Below are 15,268 nucleotides of genomic sequence, written 5' to 3' on the forward strand. Positions count from 1 at the left end.
TATGATATTTTACTGAAAAGAAAATGTTTATTATATTCTTAACAGTTGTTTACTTTTAAACTGTTTTATGTTAATCTTAACATTTGTATACTTTTAATTTGTTTTATGTTTTATGTATGTATATATATATATATATATGTAAATGTATATACCATTTTTTTTTATAGTCTCTCATAACTCTTTTTAGAGTGGCTCTTGTTTTATATTGTAATATGTAAACTGTAATATTATGTAAATGTTTTAGAAGAGGTGAGACTCAAATAAAATAAAATATTGTCTATGATTGTGTCAACATATGATAACCATGATTCAGCTGACAGCATGACAGGAGAGTATTCAAAGCTCACAAAATTATACCAGTCGGTAATTATAGGATGCAGAAACGTATATCTACAACTGATAAAGGGCAAAGTTATGTATTTAGCTTAATTGTAATTACATGGAGTGTATGCATTGAAATTAACATGTACCATATGTCGACTTTACGAGTTCAAGTTGTCTGTCATGCAAACCACAACAGAAATCGTGTCAAATTACAGAACTTTTCGTTTTGCGATTAGGTCTTCTTTGAAAGACTTGGATTTAATTATCCCTCCCCCTTTTAGATCACGATTTTTTTTTTTTTTTAACTATGCGGGTAAGCTTAAGTTGCAAATTATACACGAAGCCGACAGTAGCGGGGATATTTCTGGTCATTATATTTCAACCTCGAATTGAGATTATGCTGCAGCTGTAATTTTAACTATCGCCGATTTCCTCTATCAAATATATTTACCGACAATTTCAGTATAATATTAACATGCATATATACCATACATATCAGGTAACACGTGTCCTTATATGATCAAGTTAAACAAGTGATAGTCATAAGCATCGGTGGTTCAGTGGTAGAATGCTCGCCTGCCACGCGGGCGGCCCGGGTTCGATTCCCGGCCGATGCATTTCTTTTTTCGTCTCTTTCAAATGTTTTCAATTGATTAGAGGACATATTGGCACATAATCGTATCATCCACAAATATATAGTGGGCATTACTGTTAATTAACGTAAAAAGAAATTCATTTGATGCCATCATTTCAAATACAACGCGTGCGTCTCTTCGCTTTGGAGGTCAATCTTGAAAAAGATACAAATAAATATCGGTAAGAACGCGCTTTATAAGTGTGCCAGGAGTGAATGGCTCCTGCGCTGCCATTTTTTAGTAATAGAGTGGAATTGTATAGAGAGAGTGGCAAACGCAGGGAATTACGTTATCGTATCTAACTTATACCCCGAGGGGATAATGTCATAACAACTGACTAAATGACAAGAAATACATAAAACATCAACATGACTTTAAAACAGAAAGTCATAATTATTTGCTAGTGTACATTCTTCTGCAGGACTGGTGTGATGGTCACCCATCTCATTTCAGTCGATGTCATTTCAAGACATAATATTAAGGCACAAAACAGCGGCAGATGCAAACTGCAAGCTAACATACGTTGCAAGAATTAATTGCAATTTATTCGCTCTGATGAGTATGTGAATCCTGCATATCTTGTTCGTGACTTTTAACATAGTTTCCTCCAAGCACAAAAAATTAAAGCTCCGATGCCGGGAATCGAACCCGGGCCGTCTGGGTGAAAACCAGAAATCCTAACCACTAGACCACATCGGACTTAGTATAACTAGTTAAAATTAAGCTATATATAAAAGCGTCCTTACCGAGCCTAATACATTTAATATGATTGTGTCAACATATGATAACCATGATTCAGCTGACAGCATGACAGGAGAGTATTCAAAGCTCACAAAATTATACCAGTCGGTAATTATAGGATGCAGAAACGTATATCTACAACTGATAAAGGGCAAAGTTATGTATTTAGCTTAATTGTAATTACATGGAGTGTATGCATTGAAATTAACATGTACCATATGTCGACTTTACGAGTTCAAGTTGTCTGTCATGCAAACCACAACAGAAATCGTGTCAAATTACAGAACTTTTCGTTTTGCGATTAGGTCTTCTTTGAAAGACTTGGATTTAATTATCCCTCCCCCTTTTAGATCACGATTTTTTTTTTTTTTTTAACTATGCGGGTAAGCTTAAGTTGCAAATTATACACGAAGCCGACAGTAGCGGGGATATTTCTGGTCATTATATTTCAACCTCGAATTGAGATTATGCTGCAGCTGTAATTTTAACTATCGCCGATTTCCTCTATCAAATATATTTACCGACAATTTCAGTATAATATTAACATGCATATATACCATACATATCAGGTAACACGTGTCCTTATATGATCAAGTTAAACAAGTGATAGTCATAAGCATCGGTGGTTCAGTGGTAGAATGCTCGCCTGCCACGCGGGCGGCCCGGGTTCGATTCCCGGCCGATGCATTTCTTTTTTCGTCTCTTTCAAATGTTTTCAATTGATTAGAGGACATATTGGCACATAATCGTATCATCCACAAATATATAGTGGGCATTACTGTTAATTAACGTAAAAAGAAATTCATTTGATGCCATCATTTCAAATACAACGCGTGCGTCTCTTCGCTTTGGAGGTCAATCTTGAAAAAGATACAAATAAATATCGGTAAGAACGCGCTTTATAAGTGTGCCAGGAGTGAATGGCTCCTGCGCTGCCATTTTTTAGTAATAGAGCGGAATTGTATAGAGAGAGTGGCAAACGCAGGGAATTACGTTATCGTATCTAACTTATACCCCGAGGGGATAATGTCATAACAACTGACTAAATGACAAGAAATACATAAAACATCAACATGACTTTAAAACAGAAAGTCATAATTATTTGCTAGTGTACATTCTTCTGCAGGACTGGTGTGATGGTCACCCATCTCATTTCAGTCGGTGTCATTTCAAGACATAATATTAAGGCACAAAACAGCGGCAGATGCAAACTGCAAGCTAACATACGTTGCAAGAATTAATTGCAATTTATTCGCTCTGATGAGTATGTGAATCCTGCATATCTTGTTCGTGACTTTTAACATAGTTTCCTCCAAGCACAAAAAATTAAAGCTCCGATGCCGGGAATCGAACCCGGGCCGTCTGGGTGAAAACCAGAAATCCTAACCACTAGACCACATCGGACTTAGTATAACTAGTTAAAATTAAGCTATATATAAAAGCGTCCTTACCGAGCCTAATACATTTAATATGATTGTGTCAACATATGATAACCATGATTCAGCTGACAGCATGACAGGAGAGTATTCAAAGCTCACAAAATTATACCAGTCGGTAATTATAGGATGCAGAAACGTATATCTACAACTGATAAAGGGCAAAGTTATGTATTTAGCTTAATTGTAATTACATGGAGTGTATGCATTGAAATTAACATGTACCATATGTCGACTTTACGAGTTCAAGTTGTCTGTCATGCAAACCACAACAGAAATCGTGTCAAATTACAGAACTTTTCGTTTTGCGATTAGGTCTTCTTTGAAAGACTTGGATTTAATTATCCCTCCCCCTTTTAGATCACGATTTTTTTTTTTTTTTAACTATGCGGGTAAGCTTAAGTTGCAAATTATACACGAAGCCGACAGTAGCGGGGATATTTCTGGTCATTATATTTCAACCTCGAATTGAGATTATGCTGCAGCTGTAATTTTAACTATCGCCGATTTCCTCTATCAAATATATTTACCGACAATTTCAGTATAATATTAACATGCATATATACCATACATATCAGGTAACACGTGTCCTTATATGATCAAGTTAAACAAGTGATAGTCATAAGCATCGGTGGTTCAGTGGTAGAATGCTCGCCTGCCACGCGGGCGGCCCGGGTTCGATTCCCGGCCGATGCATTTCTTTTTTCGTCTCTTTCAAATGTTTTCAATTGATTAGAGGACATATTGGCACATAATCGTATCATCCACAAATATATAGTGGGCATTACTGTTAATTAACGTAAAAAGAAATTCATTTGATGCCATCATTTCAAATACAACGCGTGCGTCTCTTCGCTTTGGAGGTCAATCTTGAAAAAGATACAAATAAATATCGGTAAGAACGCGCTTTATAAGTGTGCCAGGAGTGAATGGCTCCTGCGCTGCCATTTTTTAGTAATAGAGTGGAATTGTATAGAGAGAGTGGCAAACGCAGGGAATTACGTTATCGTATCTAACTTATACCCCGAGGGGATAATGTCATAACAACTGACTAAATGACAAGAAATACATAAAACATCAACATGACTTTAAAACAGAAAGTCATAATTATTTGCTAGTGTACATTCTTCTGCAGGACTGGTGTGATGGTCACCCATCTCATTTCAGTCGGTGTCATTTCAAGACATAATATTAAGGCACAAAACAGCGGCAGATGCAAACTGCAAGCTAACATACGTTGCAAGAATTAATTGCAATTTATTCGCTCTGATGAGTATGTGAATCCTGCATATCTTTTTCGTGACTTTTAATTTATTGTTTATGTTGAGGATTTTGTGAAATTTCTCATTTTTGAAAACATTAGTGCATAAGGATTAAATAAAACATAGTTTCCTCCAAGCACAAAAAATTAAAGCTCCGATGCCGGGAATCGAACCCGGGCCGTCTGGGTGAAAACCAGAAATCCTAACCACTAGACCACATCGGACTTAGTATAACTAGTTAAAATTAAGCTATATATAAAAGCGTCCTTACCGAGCCTAATACATTTAATATGGGTACACAAATTTGCTCCGTGAATCTACTAGTTTATTTATTGTTTATGTTGAGGATTTTGTGAAATTTCTCATTTTTGAAAACATTAGTGCATAAGGATTAAATAAAATTGCGTAAATATGGAAGGTTTAAACATTGCCTGCTTTGACCCACTTAGTCAACAATCAGCAGAAGATTATGTGCAGTCGGTAATGTCCCAGACTACTGTTGGAAACAGAATGACAACAGCAGCAGATATACATACAGAGAACAATGTGAGTAAAAATACAGAAAAAATAGCAAATGTTGGTACAAAACGCTGTTTATCACCAGATCCTAATTCTAAACCAAATAACTGTAAAAAACTAAAATCAATTTGTGGTGACAAAGACGACGAGATATATCGATTATCAGATTCACAACAGTGTACTATTACAGATAAGAGTGATATTAGTGAACTGAAATCGTTGATTTTAGGATTAACGGGCACCATGAATAGTATTTGTGAAGTAATGACAAAACGGATGGATGACTTTGAAAAGAATATCCCTAGGCAAGTCGCTGCTATGATTGATACAAAAATATCTGAAGAGATTAGTAAGGTCAAAGAGCAATTTAAGGTTGATCTGAATGCTGTCACCGAAAAAGTAAACAAGATGGAAACTTCTTACGCTAATGTGGTAAAAACTAATACAGACCGCACTACATATGATGATAGCCTTGTGATTCGTAACTTACCTGAAACCGAAACAGAAAATGTTGTAAATAAAGTTATCAGTGTTTTTAAAGATGGATTACGCTTGAAAGATATACAAGTGGTTTCAGCGGAAAGAAAGAAAACGGCAAATAAAAAGAAACACGGGGTTGTGGTAGTAAAGTTACAGTCAAGTGCAGAAAAACGTAAAGTGATGGAAAAGAAAAGAGAGCTGAAACAGTCGAGAAATTTCCAGGACGTTTTTATCGAAAACGATATACCGAAAGCACAGAGGCTAATGAACAACAACTTGCGCAATATAGTGAAAGCAATCGGTATGAATAAGCTTGAAATGAGAGGAACAAGGGTTTGTCCAACATCATATGATAATCGTGTGTCTAGGGAGAAAAGTCCTGTCGTAGCCGGTAAAAGCGATGTCAATCAAGTGAATGGACAACCAAGAACACAACCAACAAATAATAATTCTGGACGTGGTAGAAATGGTGGCGTCAGAGGTCGAAATGGTAAACGAAGAGGGTATTAGGTTAAATGTGGATTTTGGAACTTAAATGGCTGGAATACTGATTGTAAACGGGATAAATTTAACCTTTTAACCGATATCATCGCACAATGTAATCTGCATATAGTTGGACTGGCGGAAACACACTTAAGAGGAAATGATTCTATTGTAATGCATGGATATCAATGGTTTGGCCATAACCGAAATAATATACATAAACGTGCGAAATGTGGATCGGGTGGAGTTGGTGTTTTAGTCAGGAACGATTTTGCTGACCAGTTTTCAATAGAAATTGTCGAAAGCAGTAAAGATGGAATCATGTGGATTCGATTTACTGAAAAAAACTGTGTCCAAAACTGTTTTTATGTTTGCGTGGTGTATTTGCCACCAGAGAACTCTACTAGAGCTGTAAACGCACAAGAATTTTTTGATAATATTATCGGTGATATTTATACAATTCCGAATGAAAATATGTTTTATCTATGTGGAGATTGGAATAGCCGATGTGGTGATATGCTAGACTATATACCAGGCGTAGATTCCTTACCAGAACGAAATGTAGTTGATTTTAAATGTAATACGTATGGAAGTATATTTTGCGATTTTCTATCTGATATAAGCTGTTGTATACTTAATGGCCGAAATACGACTCAAAACGACTTTACGTACGTATCTACTCGAGGATCTAGTGTAGTAGATTACTGTATAGTACCTTACGAAAAGTTACAAAATTTTGAAAAGTTTAGTGTAAGTCGTGCAAGTACCTTAGTCGACACTGTAAATGGCATTGGAAAATATGACTTAAAAGGAATTGTTCCAGATCATTCTATGTTATCATGGGAGATGTCACTAGACTTTTTAGTGACTGAAATAACACGTGAAAATACCAAGCAATCTGTTAAGAAGAGGTACGACACACAAAACATACCTCAGGACTTTCTTGTAAATTCGGAAGCTATTTGTGACTTAAACAAACTTATTTTAGACCTTGAAAACTCAAATAAGTCACAAGTCGATTTAGACCAGATGTATTGTGAATTTGTTAAAGTGGTAAAATCAGAGATGTCAAGTAAACTTTCATGTAAAACATATATAACGGATGGATTTAATAACAAACGCCGTAGATGCAAAAAACCATGGTGGAATGAAGAACTAACCGTTTTATGGAATTGTGTTTGTAGTGCAGAAAAAATATGGATTAAAGCAACCTGTAATAAAAGTACGTTACGTCATAATTATGTCCAAAAGAGGAAACATTTCGATAAAGCGTGTCAACGTTCCAAACGCCAATACTGGTATAGTATGCAAGATGAATTAAAGAACTTAGAAGATAACCCAAAAGAATTTTGGAGGAAAATCGGGAAAATTGGAGTAGGAAACAACAGGCAAAGTATTCCAATGGAAGTGAAAATGGAAGATAATTCAATATGTACCGATCCGAAAATTGTTTTAGATAAATGGAAATGTGATTTTTCAAATATGTTGAATTCTGGAAATTTATATGAAACTACCGAAAAAGATGTTAACAGTTGCATAATAACCGATGATATTCTTGATAGTGAAATAACCAATGAAGAAGTTGTCAATATTTTAAAATTGTCAAAAGCGGGAAAATCTCCTGGTTGTGATGAAATTCCGATGGAGATGTATAAAAATCAGACAGCTATAAACGCCCTTACTCAAGTGTTCAACATTTGTTATAATACAGGAATGATACCGGAGCTATGGAGTAGAGGAATAATCACCCCCATACCGAAGAGTTCGACTTCCGACCCTCGGGACCCGATGTCTTACAGAGGAATAACGTTGGCGCCAACTTCATATAAACTGTATTGCGGAGTACTGAATTCAAGATTAACTGTAAAGCTTGATGATCTAAATTTTATACATGATGAACAAAATGGTTTTAGATCTAATCGTAATACTATTGATCATTTGTCAACAATTACAACTATTATTGAAACAAGAAAAATGTGTAAAATGTCAACTTTTGCAGCTTTTATTGATTTCAAAAAAGCATATGATACTGTAAACAGATTTTTATTATTTTGTAAACTTGAGTCAATAGGAATTAGTAGTAAAATGTTGAATGCTTTAAAATCTTTATATCATAAAGTACAGTCATGTGTTAAAGTTAATGGGAATTTAACCCAATGGTTTGATGTTCAATGTGGTTTAAAACAAGGGTGTGTGTTATCGCCCATTTTATTCAATATTTTTATTAATAATTTAGTAAATGAGGTTAAAAGTTTAAATGTTGGTATTCCGATAGAGGAAGAGAAAATATGTATTTTGCTCTATGCTGATGATATTGTTTTACTTGCTGAAAATGAATCAGACTTACAGATGCTCTTAAATGTTTTACATATGTGGTGTCATACAAATGATATTAGTGTTAATTTGAGTAAATCTAAGATTATTCATTTTAGACCACCTTCTTTTCCAAGGTCTATTTATACATTTATGCTGGGTAATGATAATATTGAAACTGTAATACAATATACTTACCTTGGTTTACATCTTACAGAATTTTTAAATTATGATTTAATGGCAAAAGCTATTGCCAAGTCGGCAAGTAGAGCTCTTGGGTTATTGATCGCAAAATGTAAATCAAATGGTGGTTTTTGTTACTCTACTTATACAAAGCTTTTTGACACACTTGTATGGTCAGTCATCGATTATGGTGCTTCAATATGGGGAACAAGAGAATTCTCGTGCATAAATGCTGTTAAAAACAGAGCGATGAGATTTTTTATGGGTGTAGGAAAGTATACACCAAACTTATCTCTCTATGGTGATATGGGCTGGATTCCATGCAATGTAAAGCAATGGACAGCTGTTTTTAGATTATGGTCCAGATTTTGTAAAATGGACAATAATAGATTGAACAAAAGAGTATTTATATGGTCATATAAGTATGGAAATAAGCCAATTAAAAACTGGTGCTTCAGAGTGATGACTAAGTTTAAAGAGTATAATCTTGAACCATATTGTAACTGTGATATATTGTTAACTAAAAATGTAATTAAGGATATAGAATGCTTAGCTATTGATTTATATAAAACTGAATGGCATAATAAGTTGGTTTCGAATGAATATGCCAAACTTCGTACTTATAAATTATTTAAAACAGAATTTAAGGTAGAAAATTACATTTGTAAAACTATTGCAGGGAAATATAGAAGTGCTTTTGCAAAATTTCGTTGTGGTGTTGCGCCCCTAAAAATTGAAACGGGCCGGTATCAGAACTTACCTATTAATGAACGAATATGTTTTAGTTGTAATGAAACCATAGAAGATGAGAAACATGTAATTTTGAAATGTCCACTATATGCAGATTTTCGTGCTGTGTTGTTTAGTCATGCTAATTCTTTTTGTCATGATTTTAATAGTATGTCAGATGATGATAAATTTGTATTTTTATTTAGTGATGAAAATGTTTATTTTTACACTGCCAAAATCTGCTATGATATTTTACTGAAAAGAAAATGTTTATTATATTCTTAACAGTTGTTTACTTTTAAACTGTTTTATGTTAATCTTAACATTTGTATACTTTTAATTTGTTTTATGTTTTATGTATGTATATATATATATATATATGTAAATGTATATACCATTTTTTTTTTATAGTCTCTCATAACTCTTTTTAGAGTGGCTCTTGTTTTATATTGTAATATGTAAACTGTAATATTATGTAAATGTTTTAGAAGAGGTGAGACTCAAATAAAATAAAATATTGTCTATGATTGTGTCAACATATGATAACCATGATTCAGCTGACAGCATGACAGGAGAGTATTCAAAGCTCACAAAATTATACCAGTCGGTAATTATAGGATGCAGAAACGTATATCTACAACTGATAAAGGGCAAAGTTATGTATTTAGCTTAATTGTAATTACATGGAGTGTATGCATTGAAATTAACATGTACCATATGTCGACTTTACGAGTTCAAGTTGTCTGTCATGCAAACCACAACAGAAATCGTGTCAAATTACAGAACTTTTCGTTTTGCGATTAGGTCTTCTTTGAAAGACTTGGATTTAATTATCCCTCCCCCTTTTAGATCACGATTTTTTTTTTTTTTAACTATGCGGGTAAGCTTAAGTTGCAAATTATACACGAAGCCGACAGTAGCGGGGATATTTCTGGTCATTATATTTCAACCTCGAATTGAGATTATGCTGCAGCTGTAATTTTAACTATCGCCGATTTCCTCTATCAAATATATTTACCGACAATTTCAGTATAATATTAACATGCATATATACCATACATATCAGGTAACACGTGTCCTTATATGATCAAGTTAAACAAGTGATAGTCATAAGCATCGGTGGTTCAGTGGTAGAATGCTCGCCTGCCACGCGGGCGGCCCGGGTTCGATTCCCGGCCGATGCATTTCTTTTTTCGTCTCTTTCAAATGTTTTCAATTGATTAGAGGACATATTGGCACATAATCGTATCATCCACAAATATATAGTGGGCATTACTGTTAATTAACGTAAAAAGAAATTCATTTGATGCCATCATTTCAAATACAACGCGTGCGTCTCTTCGCTTTGGAGGTCAATCTTGAAAAAGATACAAATAAATATCGGTAAGAACGCGCTTTATAAGTGTGCCAGGAGTGAATGGCTCCTGCGCTGCCATTTTTTAGTAATAGAGTGGAATTGTATAGAGAGAGTGGCAAACGCAGGGAATTACGTTATCGTATCTAACTTATACCCCGAGGGGATAATGTCATAACAACTGACTAAATGACAAGAAATACATAAAACATCAACATGACTTTAAAACAGAAAGTCATAATTATTTGCTAGTGTACATTCTTCTGCAGGACTGGTGTGATGGTCACCCATCTCATTTCAGTCGATGTCATTTCAAGACATAATATTAAGGCACAAAACAGCGGCAGATGCAAACTGCAAGCTAACATACGTTGCAAGAATTAATTGCAATTTATTCGCTCTGATGAGTATGTGAATCCTGCATATCTTGTTCGTGACTTTTAACATAGTTTCCTCCAAGCACAAAAAATTAAAGCTCCGATGCCGGGAATCGAACCCGGGCCGTCTGGGTGAAAACCAGAAATCCTAACCATTAGACCACATCGGACTTAGTATAACTAGTTAAAATTAAGCTATATATAAAAGCGTCCTTACCGAGCCTAATACATTTAATATGATTGTGTCAACATATGATAACCATGATTCAGCTGACAGCATGACAGGAGAGTATTCAAAGCTCACAAAATTATACCAGTCGGTAATTATAGGATGCAGAAACGTATATCTACAACTGATAAAGGGCAAAGTTATGTATTTAGCTTAATTGTAATTACATGGAGTGTATGCATTGAAATTAACATGTACCATATGTCGACTTTACGAGTTCAAGTTGTCTGTCATGCAAACCACAACAGAAATCGTGTCAAATTACAGAACTTTTCGTTTTGCGATTAGGTCTTCTTTGAAAGACTTGGATTTAATTATCCCTCCCCCTTTTAGATCACGATTTTTTTTTTTTTTTTAACTATGCGGGTAAGCTTAAGTTGCAAATTATACACGAAGCCGACAGTAGCGGGGATATTTCTGGTCATTATATTTCAACCTCGAATTGAGATTATGCTGCAGCTGTAATTTTAACTATCGCCGATTTCCTCTATCAAATATATTTACCGACAATTTCAGTATAATATTAACATGCATATATACCATACATATCAGGTAACACGTGTCCTTATATGATCAAGTTAAACAAGTGATAGTCATAAGCATCGGTGGTTCAGTGGTAGAATGCTCGCCTGCCACGCGGGCGGCCCGGGTTCGATTCCCGGCCGATGCATTTCTTTTTTCGTCTCTTTCAAATGTTTTCAATTGATTAGAGGACATATTGGCACATAATCGTATCATCCACAAATATATAGTGGGCATTACTGTTAATTAACGTAAAAAGAAATTCATTTGATGCCATCATTTCAAATACAACGCGTGCGTCTCTTCGCTTTGGAGGTCAATCTTGAAAAAGATACAAATAAATATCGGTAAGAACGCGCTTTATAAGTGTGCCAGGAGTGAATGGCTCCTGCGCTGCCATTTTTTAGTAATAGAGCGGAATTGTATAGAGAGAGTGGCAAACGCAGGGAATTACGTTATCGTATCTAACTTATACCCCGAGGGGATAATGTCATAACAACTGACTAAATGACAAGAAATACATAAAACATCAACATGACTTTAAAACAGAAAGTCATAATTATTTGCTAGTGTACATTCTTCTGCAGGACTGGTGTGATGGTCACCCATCTCATTTCAGTCGGTGTCATTTCAAGACATAATATTAAGGCACAAAACAGCGGCAGATGCAAACTGCAAGCTAACATACGTTGCAAGAATTAATTGCAATTTATTCGCTCTGATGAGTATGTGAATCCTGCATATCTTGTTCGTGACTTTTAACATAGTTTCCTCCAAGCACAAAAAATTAAAGCTCCGATGCCGGGAATCGAACCCGGGCCGTCTGGGTGAAAACCAGAAATCCTAACCACTAGACCACATCGGACTTAGTATAACTAGTTAAAATTAAGCTATATATAAAAGCGTCCTTACCGAGCCTAATACATTTAATATGATTGTGTCAACATATGATAACCATGATTCAGCTGACAGCATGACAGGAGAGTATTCAAAGCTCACAAAATTATACCAGTCGGTAATTATAGGATGCAGAAACGTATATCTACAACTGATAAAGGGCAAAGTTATGTATTTAGCTTAATTGTAATTACATGGAGTGTATGCATTGAAATTAACATGTACCATATGTCGACTTTACGAGTTCAAGTTGTCTGTCATGCAAACCACAACAGAAATCGTGTCAAATTACAGAACTTTTCGTTTTGCGATTAGGTCTTCTTTGAAAGACTTGGATTTAATTATCCCTCCCCCTTTTAGATCACGATTTTTTTTTTTTTTTAACTATGCGGGTAAGCTTAAGTTGCAAATTATACACGAAGCCGACAGTAGCGGGGATATTTCTGGTCATTATATTTCAACCTCGAATTGAGATTATGCTGCAGCTGTAATTTTAACTATCGCCGATTTCCTCTATCAAATATATTTACCGACAATTTCAGTATAATATTAACATGCATATATACCATACATATCAGGTAACACGTGTCCTTATATGATCAAGTTAAACAAGTGATAGTCATAAGCATCGGTGGTTCAGTGGTAGAATGCTCGCCTGCCACGCGGGCGGCCCGGGTTCGATTCCCGGCCGATGCATTTCTTTTTTCGTCTCTTTCAAATGTTTTCAATTGATTAGAGGACATATTGGCACATAATCGTATCATCCACAAATATATAGTGGGCATTACTGTTAATTAACGTAAAAAGAAATTCATTTGATGCCATCATTTCAAATACAACGCGTGCGTCTCTTCGCTTTGGAGGTCAATCTTGAAAAAGATACAAATAAATATCGGTAAGAACGCGCTTTATAAGTGTGCCAGGAGTGAATGGCTCCTGCGCTGCCATTTTTTAGTAATAGAGTGGAATTGTATAGAGAGAGTGGCAAACGCAGGGAATTACGTTATCGTATCTAACTTATACCCCGAGGGGATAATGTCATAACAACTGACTAAATGACAAGAAATACATAAAACATCAACATGACTTTAAAACAGAAAGTCATAATTATTTGCTAGTGTACATTCTTCTGCAGGACTGGTGTGATGGTCACCCATCTCATTTCAGTCGGTGTCATTTCAAGACATAATATTAAGGCACAAAACAGCGGCAGATGCAAACTGCAAGCTAACATACGTTGCAAGAATTAATTGCAATTTATTCGCTCTGATGAGTATGTGAATCCTGCATATCTTTTTCGTGACTTTTAACATAGTTTCCTCCAAGCACAAAAAATTAAAGCTCCGATGCCGGGAATCGAACCCGGGCCGTCTGGGTGAAAACCAGAAATCCTAACCACTAGACCACATCGGACTTAGTATAACTAGTTAAAATTAAGCTATATATAAAAGCGTCCTTACCGAGCCTAATACATTTAATATGATTGTGTCAACATATGATAACCATGATTCAGCTGACAGCATGACAGGAGAGTATTCAAAGCTCACAAAATTATACCAGTCGGTAATTATAGGATGCAGAAACGTATATCTACAACTGATAAAGGGCAAAGTTATGTATTTAGCTTAATTGTAATTACATGGAGTGTATGCATTGAAATTAACATGTACCATATGTCGACTTTACGAGTTCAAGTTGTCTGTCATGCAAACCACAACAGAAATCGTGTCAAATTACAGAACTTTTCGTTTTGCGATTAGGTCTTCTTTGAAAGACTTGGATTTAATTATCCCTCCCCCTTTTAGATCACGATTTTTTTTTTTTTTTAACTATGCGGGTAAGCTTAAGTTGCAAATTATACACGAAGCCGACAGTAGCGGGGATATTTCTGGTCATTATATTTCAACCTCGAATTGAGATTATGCTGCAGCTGTAATTTTAACTATCGCCGATTTCCTCTATCAAATATATTTACCGACAATTTCAGTATAATATTAACATGCATATATACCATACATATCAGGTAACACGTGTCCTTATATGATCAAGTTAAACAAGTGATAGTCATAAGCATCGGTGGTTCAGTGGTAGAATGCTCGCCTGCCACGCGGGCGGCCCGGGTTCGATTCCCGGCCGATGCATTTCTTTTTTCGTCTCTTTCAAATGTTTTCAATTGATTATAGGACATATTGGCACATAATCGTATCATCCACAAATATATAGTGGGCATTACTGTTAATTAACGTAAAAAGAAATTCATTTGATGCCATCATTTCAAATACAACGCGTGCGTCTCTTCGCTTTGGAGGTCAATCTTGAAAAAGATACAAATAAATATCGGTAAGAACGCGCTTTATAAGTGTGCCAGGAGTGAATGGCTCCTGCGCTGCCATTTTTTAGTAATAGAGTGGAATTGTATAGAGAGAGTGGCAAACGCAGGGAATTACGTTATCGTATCTAACTTATACCCCGAGGGGATAATGTCATAACAACTGACTAAATGACAAGAAATACATAAAACATCAACATGACTTTAAAACAGAAAGTCATAATTATTTGCTAGTGTACATTCTTCTGCAGGACTGGTGTGATGGTCACCCATCTCATTTCAGTCGGTGTCATTTCAAGACATAATATTAAGGCACAAAACAGCGGCAGATGCAAACTGCAAGCTAACATACGTTGCAAGAATTAATTGCAATTTATTCGCTCTGATGAGTATGTGAATCCTGCATATCTTTTTCGTGACTTTTAATTTATTGTTTATGTTGAGGATTTTGTGAA

At 35.4% G+C, this 15,268-nt stretch overlaps 13 non-coding genes across 13 annotated transcripts; 7 read left to right on the plus strand and 6 right to left on the minus strand.

The window, feature by feature from the left end:
* Positions 1-870: 870 nt before the first annotated feature.
* Positions 871-941, plus strand: Trnag-gcc (transfer RNA glycine (anticodon GCC)). The gene has a single exon. It is a non-coding gene; the product is annotated as a tRNA-Gly (tRNA).
* Positions 942-1,586: 645 nt separating this feature from the next.
* Positions 1,587-1,658, minus strand: Trnae-uuc (transfer RNA glutamic acid (anticodon UUC)). The gene has a single exon. It is a non-coding gene; the product is annotated as a tRNA-Glu (tRNA).
* A 658-nt stretch (positions 1,659-2,316) lies between these two features.
* On the plus strand, positions 2,317-2,387 carry Trnag-gcc (transfer RNA glycine (anticodon GCC)). The gene has a single exon. It is a non-coding gene; the product is annotated as a tRNA-Gly (tRNA).
* Positions 2,388-3,032: 645 nt separating this feature from the next.
* Trnae-uuc (transfer RNA glutamic acid (anticodon UUC)) lies at positions 3,033-3,104 on the minus strand. The gene has a single exon. It is a non-coding gene; the product is annotated as a tRNA-Glu (tRNA).
* A 657-nt stretch (positions 3,105-3,761) lies between these two features.
* Trnag-gcc (transfer RNA glycine (anticodon GCC)) lies at positions 3,762-3,832 on the plus strand. The gene has a single exon. It is a non-coding gene; the product is annotated as a tRNA-Gly (tRNA).
* Positions 3,833-4,550: 718 nt separating this feature from the next.
* On the minus strand, positions 4,551-4,622 carry Trnae-uuc (transfer RNA glutamic acid (anticodon UUC)). The gene has a single exon. It is a non-coding gene; the product is annotated as a tRNA-Glu (tRNA).
* A 5,596-nt stretch (positions 4,623-10,218) lies between these two features.
* Positions 10,219-10,289, plus strand: Trnag-gcc (transfer RNA glycine (anticodon GCC)). Its single transcript has one exon. It is a non-coding gene; the product is annotated as a tRNA-Gly (tRNA).
* A 645-nt stretch (positions 10,290-10,934) lies between these two features.
* Trnae-uuc (transfer RNA glutamic acid (anticodon UUC)) lies at positions 10,935-11,006 on the minus strand. Its single transcript has one exon. It is a non-coding gene; the product is annotated as a tRNA-Glu (tRNA).
* Positions 11,007-11,664: 658 nt separating this feature from the next.
* On the plus strand, positions 11,665-11,735 carry Trnag-gcc (transfer RNA glycine (anticodon GCC)). Its single transcript has one exon. It is a non-coding gene; the product is annotated as a tRNA-Gly (tRNA).
* Positions 11,736-12,380: 645 nt separating this feature from the next.
* Positions 12,381-12,452, minus strand: Trnae-uuc (transfer RNA glutamic acid (anticodon UUC)). The gene has a single exon. It is a non-coding gene; the product is annotated as a tRNA-Glu (tRNA).
* A 657-nt stretch (positions 12,453-13,109) lies between these two features.
* Trnag-gcc (transfer RNA glycine (anticodon GCC)) lies at positions 13,110-13,180 on the plus strand. Its single transcript has one exon. It is a non-coding gene; the product is annotated as a tRNA-Gly (tRNA).
* Positions 13,181-13,825: 645 nt separating this feature from the next.
* On the minus strand, positions 13,826-13,897 carry Trnae-uuc (transfer RNA glutamic acid (anticodon UUC)). The gene has a single exon. It is a non-coding gene; the product is annotated as a tRNA-Glu (tRNA).
* A 657-nt stretch (positions 13,898-14,554) lies between these two features.
* Positions 14,555-14,625, plus strand: Trnag-gcc (transfer RNA glycine (anticodon GCC)). Its single transcript has one exon. It is a non-coding gene; the product is annotated as a tRNA-Gly (tRNA).
* Positions 14,626-15,268: the final 643 nt, after the last annotated feature.

Source organism: Mytilus edulis, chromosome 11 (genome assembly GCF_963676685.1).
Source record: "Mytilus edulis chromosome 11, xbMytEdul2.2, whole genome shotgun sequence".
Taxonomy (NCBI): Eukaryota; Metazoa; Mollusca; class Bivalvia; order Mytilida; family Mytilidae; genus Mytilus; species Mytilus edulis.